Source organism: Camelus dromedarius, chromosome 23, assembly GCF_036321535.1.
Source record: "Camelus dromedarius isolate mCamDro1 chromosome 23, mCamDro1.pat, whole genome shotgun sequence".
Lineage (NCBI taxonomy): Eukaryota > Metazoa > Chordata > Mammalia > Artiodactyla > Camelidae > Camelus > Camelus dromedarius.
In genome coordinates, this window is record NC_087458.1 from 31,846,415 (window position 1) to 31,862,422 (window position 16,008).

A 16,008-nucleotide genomic window follows, 5' to 3' on the forward strand; every position below is an offset into this window, starting at 1 on the left:
GTCTCTCCACAAGCTCAATTCTGATATCTGAGTTTGCGTTGGAGCCGTCCTTCAGCTAACTTGTTGGAAATCCATAGTTTCTGGTACAGGGGAACTACGCTACTTACATATCTAAGGGGAGACACTCGCTCCAACGTGGTTTTCCACACTAAATCCCTTTTACATTGAAAAAGGCGTTAGGAAACATGCTTACAAATCAGAGAATTTGTGTCTAGAATACCTCTGCCTTTTATGCTGCATGAAGGAACGCCTCTCAACATGCTCAAATATCAGATCTGTACGAGTGTGAAAGCCGTTCTTCACCTAAGTTTTTGTAAACCCAGTGTTTCAGTCCAAGGTAAACTACTCTGCTTTCCAATATATGGGGATGTACTAGCATGAACTCGATTTTTCACTGCAATCGGCTTTTACTTGAAACCGGCTTTGAGAAACATGCTGAGAAATCAGAGTACTTGTTTCTGTATGTAACTTAACCTTCAAGGCTGGATGAAAGAAGCCTCTCCACAAGCTCACTTTTGACATCTGAATTTCTCTTGGAGCCGTCCTTCACCTAACTTGTTGGAACCCCAGAGTTTCTTGTATAGGGTAACTACGCTACTTACATTTGTAAGGGGGGGCTTTCGCTCCAACTTCGTTTTCCAGATCAAACCGCTTTTACATTGAAACCGGCATAAGAAACACGGTCAGAAATCAGAGAATGTGTGTCTAGAAGTCCCTCTGCCTTTTATGCTGGATGAAGGAACGCCTCTCCACATGCTCAATTTTCAGGAATATAGGAGTGTGGAAGCCACCTTTCACCTAGCTTGTTGGAAACCCAGATTTTCAGTCCAAGGTAAACTTCGCTGCTTTCATATATATGGGGACGTACTAGCACGAACTCAGTTTTTCACTGCAAACCGCTTTTACTTGAAACCGGGTTTAAGAAATATACTGAGAAATCAGAGAACGTGTTTGTACATCTCACTCTGCCTTTTATGTTTACTGTGAAACGGTGGTTTGAAAGAAAAATCACTTTGCTTTGGTAAACTGCTTTGAATCGAGTTCCTCCGCTTTGATATGTAAATTGGGTAGTTCCCGTTTTCCAGAAGCTCTGGTTTTCCAACAGGTTAGGAGAAGGACGTCTCCAACACAAATTCAAGTGTCAGAAGTGATCTTGTGGAAAGGCGTTCTTTCATCCAGCATTGAAGTTTAAGTGACATACAGAAATACTTACTCTGAATTCTCATCATGTTTCCTAATGCCAGTTTCTAAGGAAGAGTGGTTTGCTGTGGAAAACCACTTTGGAGCGAGAGCCTCTGCTTAGATATGTAAGCAGCGTAGTTCCCCTAGACCAGAAACCCTTGTTTTCGAAGAAGTTATGTGAATGGCTCCAACTCACATTTAGATGTCAGAAGTGAGCATGTTGGGAGGCGTTCCTTCTTCCACCATTGAAGGTTAAGTGACATACTGAAACACTCACTCTGATTTCTTAGCATGTTTCTGAAATCCGTTTCAAGTAAAAACGTCTTGCAGTGGAAATGAGAGTTGGTGCTAGTTCGTTCGCATATATATGAAAGCAGCGTTGTTTCCCTAGTCCAGAAACTGTTGGTTCCCAACGAGCTAGGTGAAGGACGGCTTCCATACATATACAGGTTTGAAAATAGAGCATGTGTAGAGGCCTTATTTCACCCAGCATAAAAGGCAGAGTGACATATAGAAACACATTCTCTGATTTCTCAGCATGTTTACTAACGCCGATTTCAAAGTAAAAGTAGTTAGCTGTGGAAATCCACGTTGAAGCGAATGCCTCCCCTTAGACATGTTAGTAGCGTAGTTCCCCTAGACCAGAAACAATGGGTTTACTGCAAGTTAGGTGAAGGACAGTTCCAACACACATTCAGCTGTCAGACGTGAGCATGTGGAGATGCGTTCTTTCATCCAGCATTGAAGGTAAAGTGACATACAGAAACATTTACTCTGATTTCTCAGAATGTTTCGCAAATCCGGTTTCAAGTAAAAGCGGTTTGCATAGGAAAACCGAGTTGGTGTTAGTACATTGCCATATATATGAAAGCAGCGTAGTTTCCCTAGTCCAGAAATTCTGGGTTCCCAACAAGCTTGGTGAAGGGCGGCCTCCACACTTATACAGATCTGAAAATAGAGCATGTGGAGTGATGTTCTTTCATCCAGCATAAAAGGCAGAGTGACATGTAGAAACACATTCTCTGATTTCTCAGCATGTTTACTAACGCCGATTTAAAAGTAAAAGCTGTTTGTGTGGAAAACTGCATTGGAGAGAGTGCCTCCCCTTAGATATGTAAGCAGAGTAGTACCCCTAGACCAGAAAATCTTGTTTTCCAACATTTTAAGTGAAGGACGTCTCCAACACTCATCCAGCTGTCATAAGTGAGCATGTGGAGAGGCGTTCTTTCATCCTGCATTGAAGGTTAAGTGACATACTGAAACACTATCTCTGATTTCTCAGCATGTTACTCAAAGCCGGTTTCAAGTAAAGCGGTTTGCAGTGGAAATGAGGGTTGGTGCTAGGACGTCCCCAAATATAAGAAAGCAGCGTAGTTCCCCTAGTCCTGAAACTATGGTTCCCAACAAATAGGTGAAAGAAGGCTTCCATACATATACAGATTTGAAAATAGAGCATTTGGAGTGGCGTTCTTTCATCCATCATAAAAGGCAGAGTGACATGTAGAAACACATTCTCTGATTTCTCAGCGTGTTTACTAACGCTGGTTTCAAAGTAAAAGTGGTTTGCTTAGGAAAACCGCGTTGGAGCGACTGCCTCCGGTTACATTTGTAAGTAGCTTAGTTCCCCTAGACCAGAAACTCTGGGCTTCCAACAAGTAAGGTGAAGGACACCTCCAACACACATTCAAATGTCAGAAGTTATCATGTGGAGAGGCGTTCTTTCGTCCAGCATTGACGGTTAAGTGACATACAGAAACACTTACTCTGATTTCTCAGTGTTTTTTTCAGAGCCGGTTGCAAGTAAACATGGTTTGCAGTGAAAAACCGTTTTGGTACTAATGCATCCCCATAGATATGTATGTAGCGTAGTTTCCCTACCCCAGAAACTGTGGGTTCCCAATTAGCTAGTTGAAGGACAGCTTCCAAACTCATACATTATCTAAAAATTGAGCATGTGTTGTGGAGTTCTTTCATACAGCATAAAAGGTGGAGTGACATATAGAAACACTAACTCTGATTTCTCAGCATGATTCTGAAAGCTGGTTTCAAGTAAAAGCTCTTTGGAATGGAAAAGCCAACTGGAGCTTGTGCCTCACCTTATATAAGTAAGTACTGTAATTCCCCGAGACCAGAAACTGGGTTCTCAAAAACCTAGGTGAAAGTTGGCTTCCACTCACATATGTTTCCAAAATGGAACAAGTGTAGAAGAATTCCTTTGTCTCACCTAAACAGCAAGGCTAAATCTCAAGCACTTACCATGATTTCTCTGCATGTTTACTTGAGTAGATTTAAAGCTAAAAGCATTTTTCGCTCAGATACCTAGTTAGAGCTTATTCCTGCTGTTATATATATCGGTCGGTCAGTGCCCCAACACCACAATTCTGTTTTCCAGCAGTGTTGGTGAAGGGTGGCTTCCACACATATTCAGTTTTCTCTCATCCTCATTCTTCTGCTTAGACATCAATGCAGGTTGTGTATTGTGGAAGCCAAGGAAATTTTTTTTCATTTAGGATCAGCCTCGGAGAAAACTGAGACCTGCTTCTGCTTCTTTTCCCTGCTAGATTTCCTCTTGGTGCATTACCAATCCTCAAGAGTGAGTTCCTTTAACCAAGTAATTATTTCAAAAAAATGAGCAGGTTTCCATATGGCCATTACTTCTTTTATATTCTTGCTTTTTAATACCTCTCTTCCATCTCTTTATCTCCAGGTGTCTTATTTCTATGTCCTTTGGTTTGGGCTGATGGCTAATCAGCATTAGTGTAGAAATTGTTGCTTGATATTACTGATCTATATTCTTTCCATGGATATTTGATTTATCATTGGATTTTAGGGAAGATAGTTTCTTTAAAAAATCTCTGGTAATTAACTTGCGGAGGACCCTGATTCTGTTGGTCTAGAACTATAATGCTTAATTTCTGAATAAGTGATACTTTCACAGAGCTCAAAATTCCAAAGGTTTGCGTGTCACCTCTGTCCCGAAGACTTTCAAACTTTTCTTTGGGGGCACTCAGAACTGAGTGTGTGTGTGTGTGTGTGTGTGTGTGTGTGTGTGTTTGTGTGTGTGTGTGTGTCCTTCTGTACTTAGTTTAGCCTGAAATGAGCAAAGGCAAGTACCCCCCATTTTACACAATCAATAGACGACTTTCACAATTTGATACCTTTTAAAAATATATGAACTGTAATGTTGTAGAATTTTACAAGAGGCAGTGACCTTCAGGACTGTCAGCAATGGAGGCAGAACAGTTGGAGGGACAGCAGGTGCTCGTGCTCAGTGGCTGAAGTCACACAACATCCACGGCCACCTCTGGTTAATCTTATAGAGTGGGTGCTGCCTGCAGGCTTTCAGGGCTGTGCCCCCTCCCCACCAAACATATATATTAGGAAAAGTGGTGAGCCTCAGTATGAGACACAATAAAGAATTAGTAGGGGAAATTGAGTTTATTGTTTTTAAAAGAAAAATTAACATCCAGGTAGTTTAATTTCAGCTCCTAATAGACTGATGTGTTGACATTCACAAGGATGCGTAAACACCTGCAAGATCATGGGGCAGGACCGGAGACTCTGAAGCAGCAATCACCACACACAACTTCCACTGCTGTCCTTGATAGCCTTATAGAATTACTTGATTAAGAAAAGGCCATAGATTTTAAATATCATCATTTTGAGAAACCAGTACTTTTGAAATCTTATATACTAATGTAACTGAATTGGATAAAGAAATGTTAAATGTGTAATAAAGCATCCAAAGAGGTAATGATTACTGAAAACACCACAAATTGAAGAGGACCACAGCATAATGTGCATATATATTTTAATGATCTGGAAGAATCAGCTCAGTAGTTTATTCGAGACATCTAGAGATGATGTCAAAAGTGGGTGTCCTTGGATAGCTTTTTGTGAATGTTAGAGTGAAGTCAGGGTCAGGTAAACAAAATTAGTTTAAAAACAAAAGGTGAACCAGATTTCTTTTCAAAAACCTATTGTGTCTTGTTAGAAATCATCAAATCCAGTGTCAAGGGAAGGAAAAAAAAACCTAGTGACCACGTGACTGTTTCAGGAGCTGGTAGTAAAATGACAGTTGACAATTGTGTAAATTAGATATGATCTTGATGTCCAACTGACCCAAAGATTTTTAGTCCATGTGCCAATAATATATCAAGGAATAAATAGTGATATATGTTTTATCAGCTCTGTTATCCCCCCTTCAAGCCTGCATTTTGATTGGGAAACTAAGAACTTCTACTGCAGGGAGGGGGATTTTCAAAAATGGAGTGTCCCCCAACCGAGAAAATTAAGAAAATGTAGCCATACACTGTAGAGACACAGGGAGATCTGTTGAGCCAGATGACACTTGCTTTACTGTCAACTAGTGGATGTGCAGCTTTTTGAAGACTTGGGTACCACGTTGCTGCCTTTCTCAAGGTATTGCCGACGGCTCTTGAGAAGCGATGAAGTGAGGCCAAGGAATTAGCCTCCGAATGCCCTTTGCCATGGATGTTGTCTCTATTCGCCACTTTTAAGATTTAGCTTAGACAAGTTGCCGTGTCTTGCCAAGTGAGCTAAATACAGTAAGTACATCTTGAAGCACACGACTCTTTCCTCCTCACTGCAGCAGAGGACCTCTGCATTGGAGCATCCTGAGATGTCATCAATTGTCATTTTTTATGTTCGGAATCAGTAAGGATGCTATGTCCACATGGATGAGGAGGGTAAGATTTCATTCTCTAAAGTGGCAATGATGGGTTGACCTTTTCACTTAAAGGGTCTCACATCAACAAATGCGTGTCTGTTCTGGACCAAGAAGAAACAAGTGTTTGAAAAAGAATAGCTTGAAAGGTCAGTGGGACATGTCAGGCATCTTCTTCATGTCCTCAAGTTCGGGTATCCAACATGGTTTTCCTATCTTGAGTGATACTGACAATTTGCCGTGCTCTGTGCCACATGTATACCAAAGGCTTTCCTAAATAAAATATCTAGAAATGGTAACATTCTTGGTATGTGTTAAACCGGGGGATGTGAAGGATTTAAAATTAGTCCCTAATGTGCATTGATTTTTTTAAAGACATCAATTTTATAGAAACTTTTGAAGAATTAAAGTGACAGAAAATTACAAAGCACCTTTTCCTTCTGGTAAGAAAGGGTTCTGTATTCCTTTATTGATGAATGTAACATAGAATCAGTACTAATATTGTTTGTATTGTACTTAGTGTTTACAGAGTGATTCACAGATATTCTCCTATTTCATCTGTGCAATGACCTCTGGAAGATAAGATTTCCTAGTTATGCTTTTTAATGTCTATTTTTAACTCTGTCTAAAAGCAGATTGAGCCCCATTTGCTCAATTTAGAAGGCTGGACTGATATTGTGTCAGAAAATTCCATGAGGCAGAGGAAAGGAAGAGACTGGGGTTCTACATGATGGAAGCTGCTCCTGAAATGATTTGACCAGCAGTCTTATCCATTTTTCCCAAGGCTGGAAACAAAACATAACCCAAGACAAGGAGAACAAGGATCCCATGTGACTCCAGCCTTGGCACGTAGAGTCACTGCTGTCTTTCTGTGCCTTGGAGAGGAGGATGCTTTGGGACTGTGTTCTACAAACTCTGTTTTGTTTATCTCCACAGTGTCTTGTTTTACTGGCATATGCTGTAACTTGATTTAAATTTCATAGCTTTAAAACAAAAATCAAGATCTCTTTATCATTTATTAACTATTTGGTAAAGAGTTTTTGGTGAATATTGAACTTTATTATTAGGTCTTACCATGGCAATGCACAACACCTAGTTCCCCAGATAACAGCAGTGGCTTAAACATGCTAAAATTGTATTTCCCTCTTACATAAAGAAGTCAAGCAATCGGTAGCCCAGGGCTGGTTTGCATGATGGCCCCTGGGTCAGAGAACAAGATGCCTGTTATCTTCAGCCCATCAACCTGATGGCCCAAAGTGGCTGCCTGAGGGTCAACCATCAGGTCCACATTCCAGGCAGCAGAGAGGAGGGAAGAAAGGTGCTTCAGTTCCCTTTTGGGATGGTTCTGTAAAGTCCCAGGTAGCTTTCCTGCTTTTATCTTGCTTTAGACAGAGGGCTGAGAGACAGCTTGCTATGAGGTAAGCTCAACTCAGGACCAGCCTTCTCCCTCGAGGGGAGGGGAGGGAGTGCGCGGGGAGGAACCGATCATCCTGCACATGGTGTAAGACACCACGATGAGCCGCCGGGGGCCTCTGCAGTCCGCCCATTGCTTTGGGCTGCACTGAGCGGTTGGTAACGGTTGAGATTTTCACGTAGAGGTGCGTGTATGCTTGAACAATTGCTCGGTTCATTTAAACTAGTGGCTACCAGAGCACGTTGGAGAACACATTTGTTCTCACCTTCTAGCCAGTGACCCTCCCGCCAGGTTGCTGTCCTGCTGTTTATTTCCACGTTATTTTCCAAGACTTCCAGAGGAAATGTAAGCAGCCTGATGCTCAAATGCTTTTCTGTGTGATTCCCCCCTTGTTCTTTGAAGGAAAAACAAATTGCCTAGAGAAGAGTGGACAAAATTCCAACCCTCCATTTCTTTAAAGCTCTGAGATTTGGTGTTAGGAAATAGAAGAAAATTCCAGAAACACCGTTAAGAAACATTATTTCTTTCAAATGTGATTTTTAACAGCAAAGGACAATATAATTTATAGAACAACTTTTAAGACAATTGAATTGGCAGTAAGTTCACATAATGAAACTTCCAACAAGTCTTTATATTTCTCCTGGAAATTCCTTGGCTATTGGTGTAAATTATTAATAATTAATATCAGCTTTCTATTCTTTCTCTTCCTGTAGTTGTAGAGTTAACGTGAAAATAGCTTGTTGTGTCACTGAGAAAGCCTCCTGGTCAGCCTTCTAGTTAAACAGCTTGTGTGCGTTTCGGTGGCAGGTGTGCTAAATAGTAGTTTTCAGGCACTTGGGGGATGCCCATCACACCAGCACTGTGGGAGCCTATTTCTCACCCACGACCAGGTGAGACCCTCCTTTCCTCCACTGCCTCGCCCAGCCCCCCGCATTCTGGTTATTTCTCACCACCCAATTTCATCAGATTCAGCCCTGCACAAGCAGAACAAGTCTTGGTTTCTCAAAGACCAGGATCTTAGTTCTAGGTTTTCTGTTAAAGGACAGTGTATAAAATCAGGCAAATTTATGTGTCTATTGAGGCCTCGGGATCTCTGCAATTAAAACAAGAAGTTGAGTTACAATACTATTCTTTTCCACTTCTGAATTTCTATAACTCCACACAATATCTTTTTTATTAATTAGCTAAAAATTTTTCCAGAATATATTTTCCTAAGATTCACAAATATCTGTTACTTTATATTTAAAGATGATATATTTAAAAAATGGAATAATTATTTACTTTTAAAAAGTAATTTAAGTCAAGAAATGTTTGATACTGAAAGTTTACTATGAGTTCAAGTATGTAAGCTTAATTTTTGTGGTACTGTCGTTAAAACACACAACGTGAGAGTTGTGGGTTAAGTTTTATCTGGAGCAAAATGAGGACCAGAGCCCAGGTGTCAGCATCTCAGAGAGCTCGGAGGAACTGCTCTGAATTTGAGGGGGAGTTCAGCATTATATGAGATTTCATTGAATGCGGGCGTGCAGTCAAGTGTACGTTAAGTCAGAGGCTGCTGCTATTCGAGGAACAGGTGTCTCTGTTAATGATTTTAGTGCTTTTCTAGATAGGAGGATATGCAAGAATTTGGGCTCATAAAATTTCCTGAAAATGTCTAACTATCTGAAAGATTTTCTGCCCATTTTCCCAGAGCACAGAGCGCCCCATTCCTGATCTCCACCCTGAACTACTTTCAGAGGGTGTTCAAGGTCAGCAGCTGCAGTGGCTCATGACTTAATCAAATCAGAGGCAGATGACAAGTGCCAATTTTTAGTTGACAATATGTATATATTGTAGGAAAAATTGTTACTTTCCAACCCTACCCCTGTTTTACTTATAGTTAGAGGTCAACTGATAACTGTTAGATGACTTAAGTCAGATGAGGGGTGAAGGAGTCGTCTCGTGAGCCGGCCAGTGCTCTATGTCAGCCTCCTTGATCACATTCAATTTTCTTTCTGTTCAAACAGCATGCATCTGATTTTATGAAGTTTGGAGACTGTCCTGAGCACATGGGGTCTGGAAGTGGCCCTGTTCCTGTGGTCTTTGTTTATTCTGTGAATTATGGTGTGAATCTTTATGTGCCCAAGCTTCATCATAATTTCAAACTTTAAGGATTTAAATATGGGAGATGGATGCCAAGTTCTGGGAATAGATTTTCAGGATAACAGCCAGGATTGGTAAAAAGTAGGGAGAATGGATACAGCCTTTAAAAAAGAAAAGTTATTTTACTATTTCTGGCAGATAAATTAAAGTCCTTGTTGGGATTCTATCAGGAATGTTTAATTGGGAGACCTACCTCCCATTTTCATGAAATAAAATAATTTTATTATTTGTTTAGTGCCTACTGTCTAACAAATAAGTATCCCCTTTGCATATATTTTTATCATTTAATCTCTACAAAGATTCCCTGGAGAACACACGTGTCACAGGTGAGGGAACCAATATCATCCAGGGTAAGTGGCTGGAAGGCAGATGGGTTGGAGGGCTTACCCTCCTTCAGGCTGAGACAGAGACACCAAGGTTTATTGACAAGCTTGTTGTTGAAGTTGTTTATTTAATACTTTGCTTCCTTGATGAATTGGATCTCTTGAAATTGTTTATGTCTGTCTTATCTTCCCCTCTCTCCTCTGCCTCAGGACTTCTCCTCGTAAGTAGTATGAATTCAGCCTGAGCTGATTCAGGAAAATCAGAAAATAAAAAATTAGCCCACACAAATGACTTCTTAGTCCTTGTAATTCAGTACTTCCTAAAATTCTCAGAAACGCAAGGAAGGTGTGTTACCTCGGGGACTGAGTGTATTTGAAGAGTGAGAAATGTTAAGTGTGATATGGTAAAGGCGCAGGCTCTATAGACAAAGATCCGGGTTTGGGTACTGGCTCCATCAAGTACTGGAAACATGACCACCTACAGCCTCAGTTTCTTCATGTGTTAAATGGGCTGATGGAGCTCACGTCCAAGTGGTCAGGTCAAAATGAGATGGTACGAGTGACTCTCAGGCAGAATGCTTGGCAAAGTGCTAGTTGCTCTTGCTGGTTTATAATGTCCTCTTAGGTAATTCCGTTGTCCATTGGCTTGAGAATACCTCCTCATTTGATTTAAGAAAAATAGCATACCTTAAGAATTTTAAAATAAGGAATGAAGATTTACTAATTAATGCTGGGTGTATTTTTATAGGTCATTTATTAAAAAAAAAAAAGTAGGAGTTCTCTAAAGAGAATTTATTCAGTGTGCCTAGAATATGATTCAGTTAAAAATGGTTTTCCTTTAAATACTTTTCAGAAATTTTCTGTGATATTTTTCTTGAAATGTACTTGAAGATTTCTGAGGAGGTTTTACATTTAGAAAAGTTTATTCTTGTAACAATTGACACATTAAATAAATGATTCATATCCCTGGACAGCATAAAGCACTGGCTTTTTTTTTTTAATATATATAATTTTGGTGGTTAGTTCTATGACATTTTATTGGGTAGAACTATCTCCCATTTCCATTTTACAGGCAGAGAAGATGAGTCATATGATACTCACTATACAAGAGAAGCAGAGGCTGATTAATTTGGGCAGAAGTGTAAAAGGGTGTGGAGAAAAAAATCGTTGACTCACAAACTGGACGCATTCTGTGGTGCTGTGCAGCTGAAACGGATTTGATTTTGCTTCTGGGTTGTCCTAGGTTTTGGCACATGTGCCTGGAAATGTCTGTCGGGCAAAGATGCTTATTTAAGAAGGTTGTCATTGTAAATGTTCTTAAGAGTATTAAACAAATTCCACAGCAAATAAATGAACATGTTTGGAAGGTTTTCCACCCTCATGTAATTTCCAGAAAACAGACATGATTCACTTGCTAAACCAAACACACAGGTACAGTAATGAGCCTGGCTCACATGACTGGACAGCACGGAGGGAGCCTCATCTATTGGCGTGGGTTACGCTGCAGGAAGCGCAACTGAAATTTTAATTAGAATTTATTTACAGCGAGTGCTGCTTCCGCGTTTTTCTCCCCAAAGTAAGGAAGCGCCCTCAATGCCTGGCCATTAGTCTGCAGAGCCCCGCGGCTCACACACTCCCCTGCTCATCAGGAGGCTGATGGAGCCAGTTTGCTTAGACACACTTAGCTACACTCGCAGCGGGGATCATCAGTCTCTTCTGTGTGTTGATCTCCACGTGCAGGGGAGAAAATCGACTTTTGCTGCCGACAAACGCTAATTGACTACCAGTTGTTTCAGAGGGACTGTGATGTTGAAAACTGGTGTCCCATTCATTTTTATATGTTGGATGCTGACAAATTTCACGGCATCACCTTCACGGTAAGTACACCCACCAGGGAGGGTGTCGGAGTTTGAATCTGTGTGTTTTAGTATTCAGATCTTGGCACTGGTCAGTTTACAGTGTTATCGCTGGGTTTGGGAGACTGTTTCTGGAGCGATTTCTTTGGCTTCCAATAAATTTGCAAAGCCGTCTCCTTCAGTCGATTTCTGATGAGTTGAGTTGGGAGGGGCATGTGAAATTGGGGCGGGCAGAGAGGTGCAATGAAAACTAGCCACCATCTGGTTACCTTTCATTTTTTGTGGGCCAAAAATGCTTGTCTTCTTTTCTTTTCTCCTCAGTTCATCCCTTCAGGTCAGGGAGTCGTCTTCAAGAATTTCTTCCTAAAATGTAAAGTAATGATGAAGGCAGTGTGTTTCTGTGGTTGATTTCATTTGATTTGCTTTCATTGTTGAAGATTTTCTGGTGAGGTTCTTATGAGCTCTTAAAAGCTGGAAGAGCAGCAATACCAAGGAGAGAAAGTCAGAGAAATGAGTCAGCGGCCCCTGTGAGGTCTGGGGGACGAGGGCAGGAGGTGGGGCGGAGGCAGCACCGTGGCCTCACCTGCAGCCCTGAGGGCAACGTGCGCATGTAAAGCCAGAGTCTCTTGTCACCATGTGTTCTAACAGGACTCCCACTAAAGGAATGCGAGGAGATTTGGGGAGGCCTTAACTTTTACCCTCTTGCCAAACATCTTTAATGCTGACTGTATTTATTCAAGATGACACAGAGATCACCTGCAGAGTGTGAGGAAGCGGTGCTTGCTTCCTGTCTTGCCCGCCCCAGGCTCACTCGTCAGACACCTGATTCTTGCAGGCACTGCAGTGCCCGTGGGGGGAGCTCTGCTCCTCGGGGAGCTGGGCACGGCAGTGCGCACACTGAAGCCGGCCGCACCATCGCTGATCCCACTCCAAATGGTGAGATGAGCCCTTTGTGTAAGTATTAGAGGTGGGATCCAGAGTCTTCCTGTGTTTAAGGAGTTCTGCAGTAAAGCCAACTTGGAGGAAAGAAAGAAAATGCCTACTGTTCCATGACTGTGTCCTAAGGGTTTAAAGCTCACTGTGGAGCACACGTGAGATCTCATTCAGTAAACACTCTGGGGTCTTGATTCTGACTTGTCTTGAATTTGGCATTCTCATGTTATTTCTCTTAAAATATGTCTAAGCAATCATTTTTGTTTGATGGTTATGTGTGCATAAGGGTCCTGAAGAAACTGTTGTGGATGGAAGTGTGGGTACCAGAAGGGCTGGTGGCCCTGGGGGCTGCCCAAGCTCCACACCATTTGTTACCAGCAGTCTTTCAGATTGCATCTTATTCCAGAGCTCATCGGGGCTCCCATCTCTCACTACGTGTCTTGAGAGAATATTTGTTCAGAGGGGAGGGGACGGGGTGCTTCCAAGTTTGGGTTCTGGGGTTCCCTGTCTAAAGGTTGCACTGGAACAAATCATTTATTCATGGAGTAATGAAGCCCCCCAGTCTCGTGGCTAATTGGGACTCCCTGTCCTTCTTCATTTTAGGAGCTGGAGGGCTTGGGTTAGGCCCCCAAACCTGTTTTTTGGTGAGCTTTCAGTCCTATAACTCCACCTGGGTTGTCCCGTTTCAGTCACATGACTTTGATTTTTGCAGGTAGGTGTGAATCCTGGATAGTGCCTGGGACTTCCTGGTTTCCCCTACAGTAGGGACACTGAAGAAAGTTCACCCCATAAGGTGTGTTCGGGGGCCTCGAGGACAAGTAGGGACCCACAGACAGATGTCTGGATGGGTGGCGATCAGGCCCAAGTCTTGGAAGAACAGAGATTCCATTACTGTTTTAACAGTGAAATTGAAGGAGTAATTCTGGAAGGTCTGATGCAACTGAGATTAAAATTATTATATGGTTTTTATTGTTAGCAGGAGTGGTTTTTAACCCTTAGACCCAGTCCCCCCTATTGACAATAAATATTTTTTAACCTTTCTTTTCTGGTGCCCGGAAGTGAACGTCATAGAAAATGTAAAGTAACTATAAATATGATAAACAAATAGACAGGTAGATGGAAAGATGTTTTGCCTAAATTCTTATATTATGGGGTATTTTATATTCTATGCTAATTAGTGACCACTCAGGACAAAAGGCACATACAAAGGGAGTCACTTCTAATAAACTATTTTTCCAACCCTTACCTAACTGGGAAACAAGTGGCTTCAGAATGTTAGAGCACCTCCCAAGTCCCTGGGGAAATCTCCTTGTCAGAGTTACACTTGCTGATGGTGTCCTGTGCCAAGTGAAAGCAAATGCGGTTCGGAAGCTGCCCGGAGGCTGACTCCGGGGATTCCTTCTCCGTCGCAGCTGTGAGGGAGCCTTGTCTTTCCTGACCACAACCAAAGAGGCGATTTTGAATCTCTTAAAACTGCCATACCAGTGTATATCACAAACCTCACAAGATACATTGAATAAAGTAGAAAAATTTAAGTGTCTCCTTTAGGATAGAAATAGGGTATAAAAGAAATTAATTAAAAAATTCTAGTGCCCGAATAAGTGCTACATTACACTGGCTGCATTATAAGGTTAGAAAACTTCATTACCGCTTTACATACCACATCTTGTATTTAGATTTTATTTATCTTTTTTTCCCTAAAGAAAAAACAATCATTTGATGAGTTCTTGTGTCAGAGGTGATGAGAAGAGAGCAAGTGTAAAACCGGGAATCGTGGTGCTGGTTAGTCTAAGACCATCTCCGTCACTGCGCAGATCATCTTTACTCATTTTACTGCACTTTTTGGAATCACCTTCTCACTTGGAAAAACTCCCGTGTCAGTTGGATTTGCTAGTAAAACAATTATTTTTCTTACCTAGAACATCAGTGATGTTTTCAAGATGATAAAAAAAATTTGCCCATGGCATTTAAACAGTTGCTTGTTCTCGTAACTCATGGCTCACGGTCTCGTATTTGTCAAAATTGGAACTGTGTTTTCTTTGTGCAAATTCTCATTGCTTTGGTGACGCAGGGACACTTGTCCTTACTGGATGGAGTATGATAGTAGTTTTTTGCATTCTCTCCCTAAATCTGGAGTCCTGTGTTATGTTTCCTGTTAACTTAAAAAATAGGAATATTGTTATTTACCTAAATATCTAACCTCACACCAGTGGTGCATATCAAATTGGTCCAAATAGGAATTCCAATATTAAATGAAACAGTAATTTCACAACCCACTTTTCCAAAAATTTGGATTGATGGTTCAATTATACCAGGGACATTAGCTGTTTTAATTGAATCAATCATTGCTTTCTTCAATAAAATTTTCCATTCCATCTGCTCTTTTGGTTTATTGTTCTTCAGTGTTTCATTTGCTTTCTTTCCCAAAAATATATGATTTTGGCTTTTGTCATTGAAAACCCTTACTGGTTTTGCTACCTCTTGCTGGAGAGGAAGGCTTGTGACTGTTTTATAGTCACTGGTTTCATGGTTGTATGAGTGCTTAATGCCACGTTGCAGGGGTGTGGAGACCTAATGAATTGTGTACATAAAAGGCTTAGTCTACACTGAGTGCAGGGTTAGTGTTCGCAGCCCATGTCATCAGTATCATAATTAATCCATTACAATCATTCTCTATTAATCAGTGTTTTCCTTCTAACGTCTCCAGGAGAGGAAATGTAGTAGTCTAAATGCAAATCTTTGCCAAACTTTCAGTCAATTCAAAACCTTTAAAGCTTTGCTGTCAATAGGACTGTGTGCATTCTATCCCTAATTCTGCTCCTCCTGACCCAGGACGCGGTCTCCACAGCTGATGATCCGTGAGACACTGGATTCTTGGTCCCATGGCTCTGTGTGTTCTGGGACTTCTGGGGACTTCATCACTGTTTTAGGGGCTTTGGGTCCCACCTCTTCATAGCATTGCTGAGATGAGATCTGTGGGTTCACCCTCATTCTTGAGTGTATTGTGCATTTTTTCTAGAACCAACACACGCCACCGTGGCAGCACTACTTTGAACACGTGCTGGGGCAGCGTGTGCTTGTCAGTTCTTGGGTTTAAATTTTCTGTTCTAATTTCTATAATGGGGTATATTGACAGATACACTCCATGTAAACAGAAGCTCTGTGGGGTTTTCAGCAACTTCTAAGAGCATAAATATTCCTGAATCAGCTAATCTTCCTCCCAACAAGTGAGGAGCAAGCCGGCAAGTCCTGGGTGCCTGTGGCGGCCAAGCTGTGCAGCCCAGGCTGCTCACCGAGGAACAAGGAGAAAATTTTAAAAACCTACTTCCATGCTGTCTTTCACAGAATCTCAGAAATGAACGTTTTAATATCTAAAGAGGGGTGTTTTTTTTAAAAAAATTTTTATTTTTTTCCTTTTTCAGTTTTATCAGGTAGAATTTTTATAGTTCAACTTCACATACACATATTGCA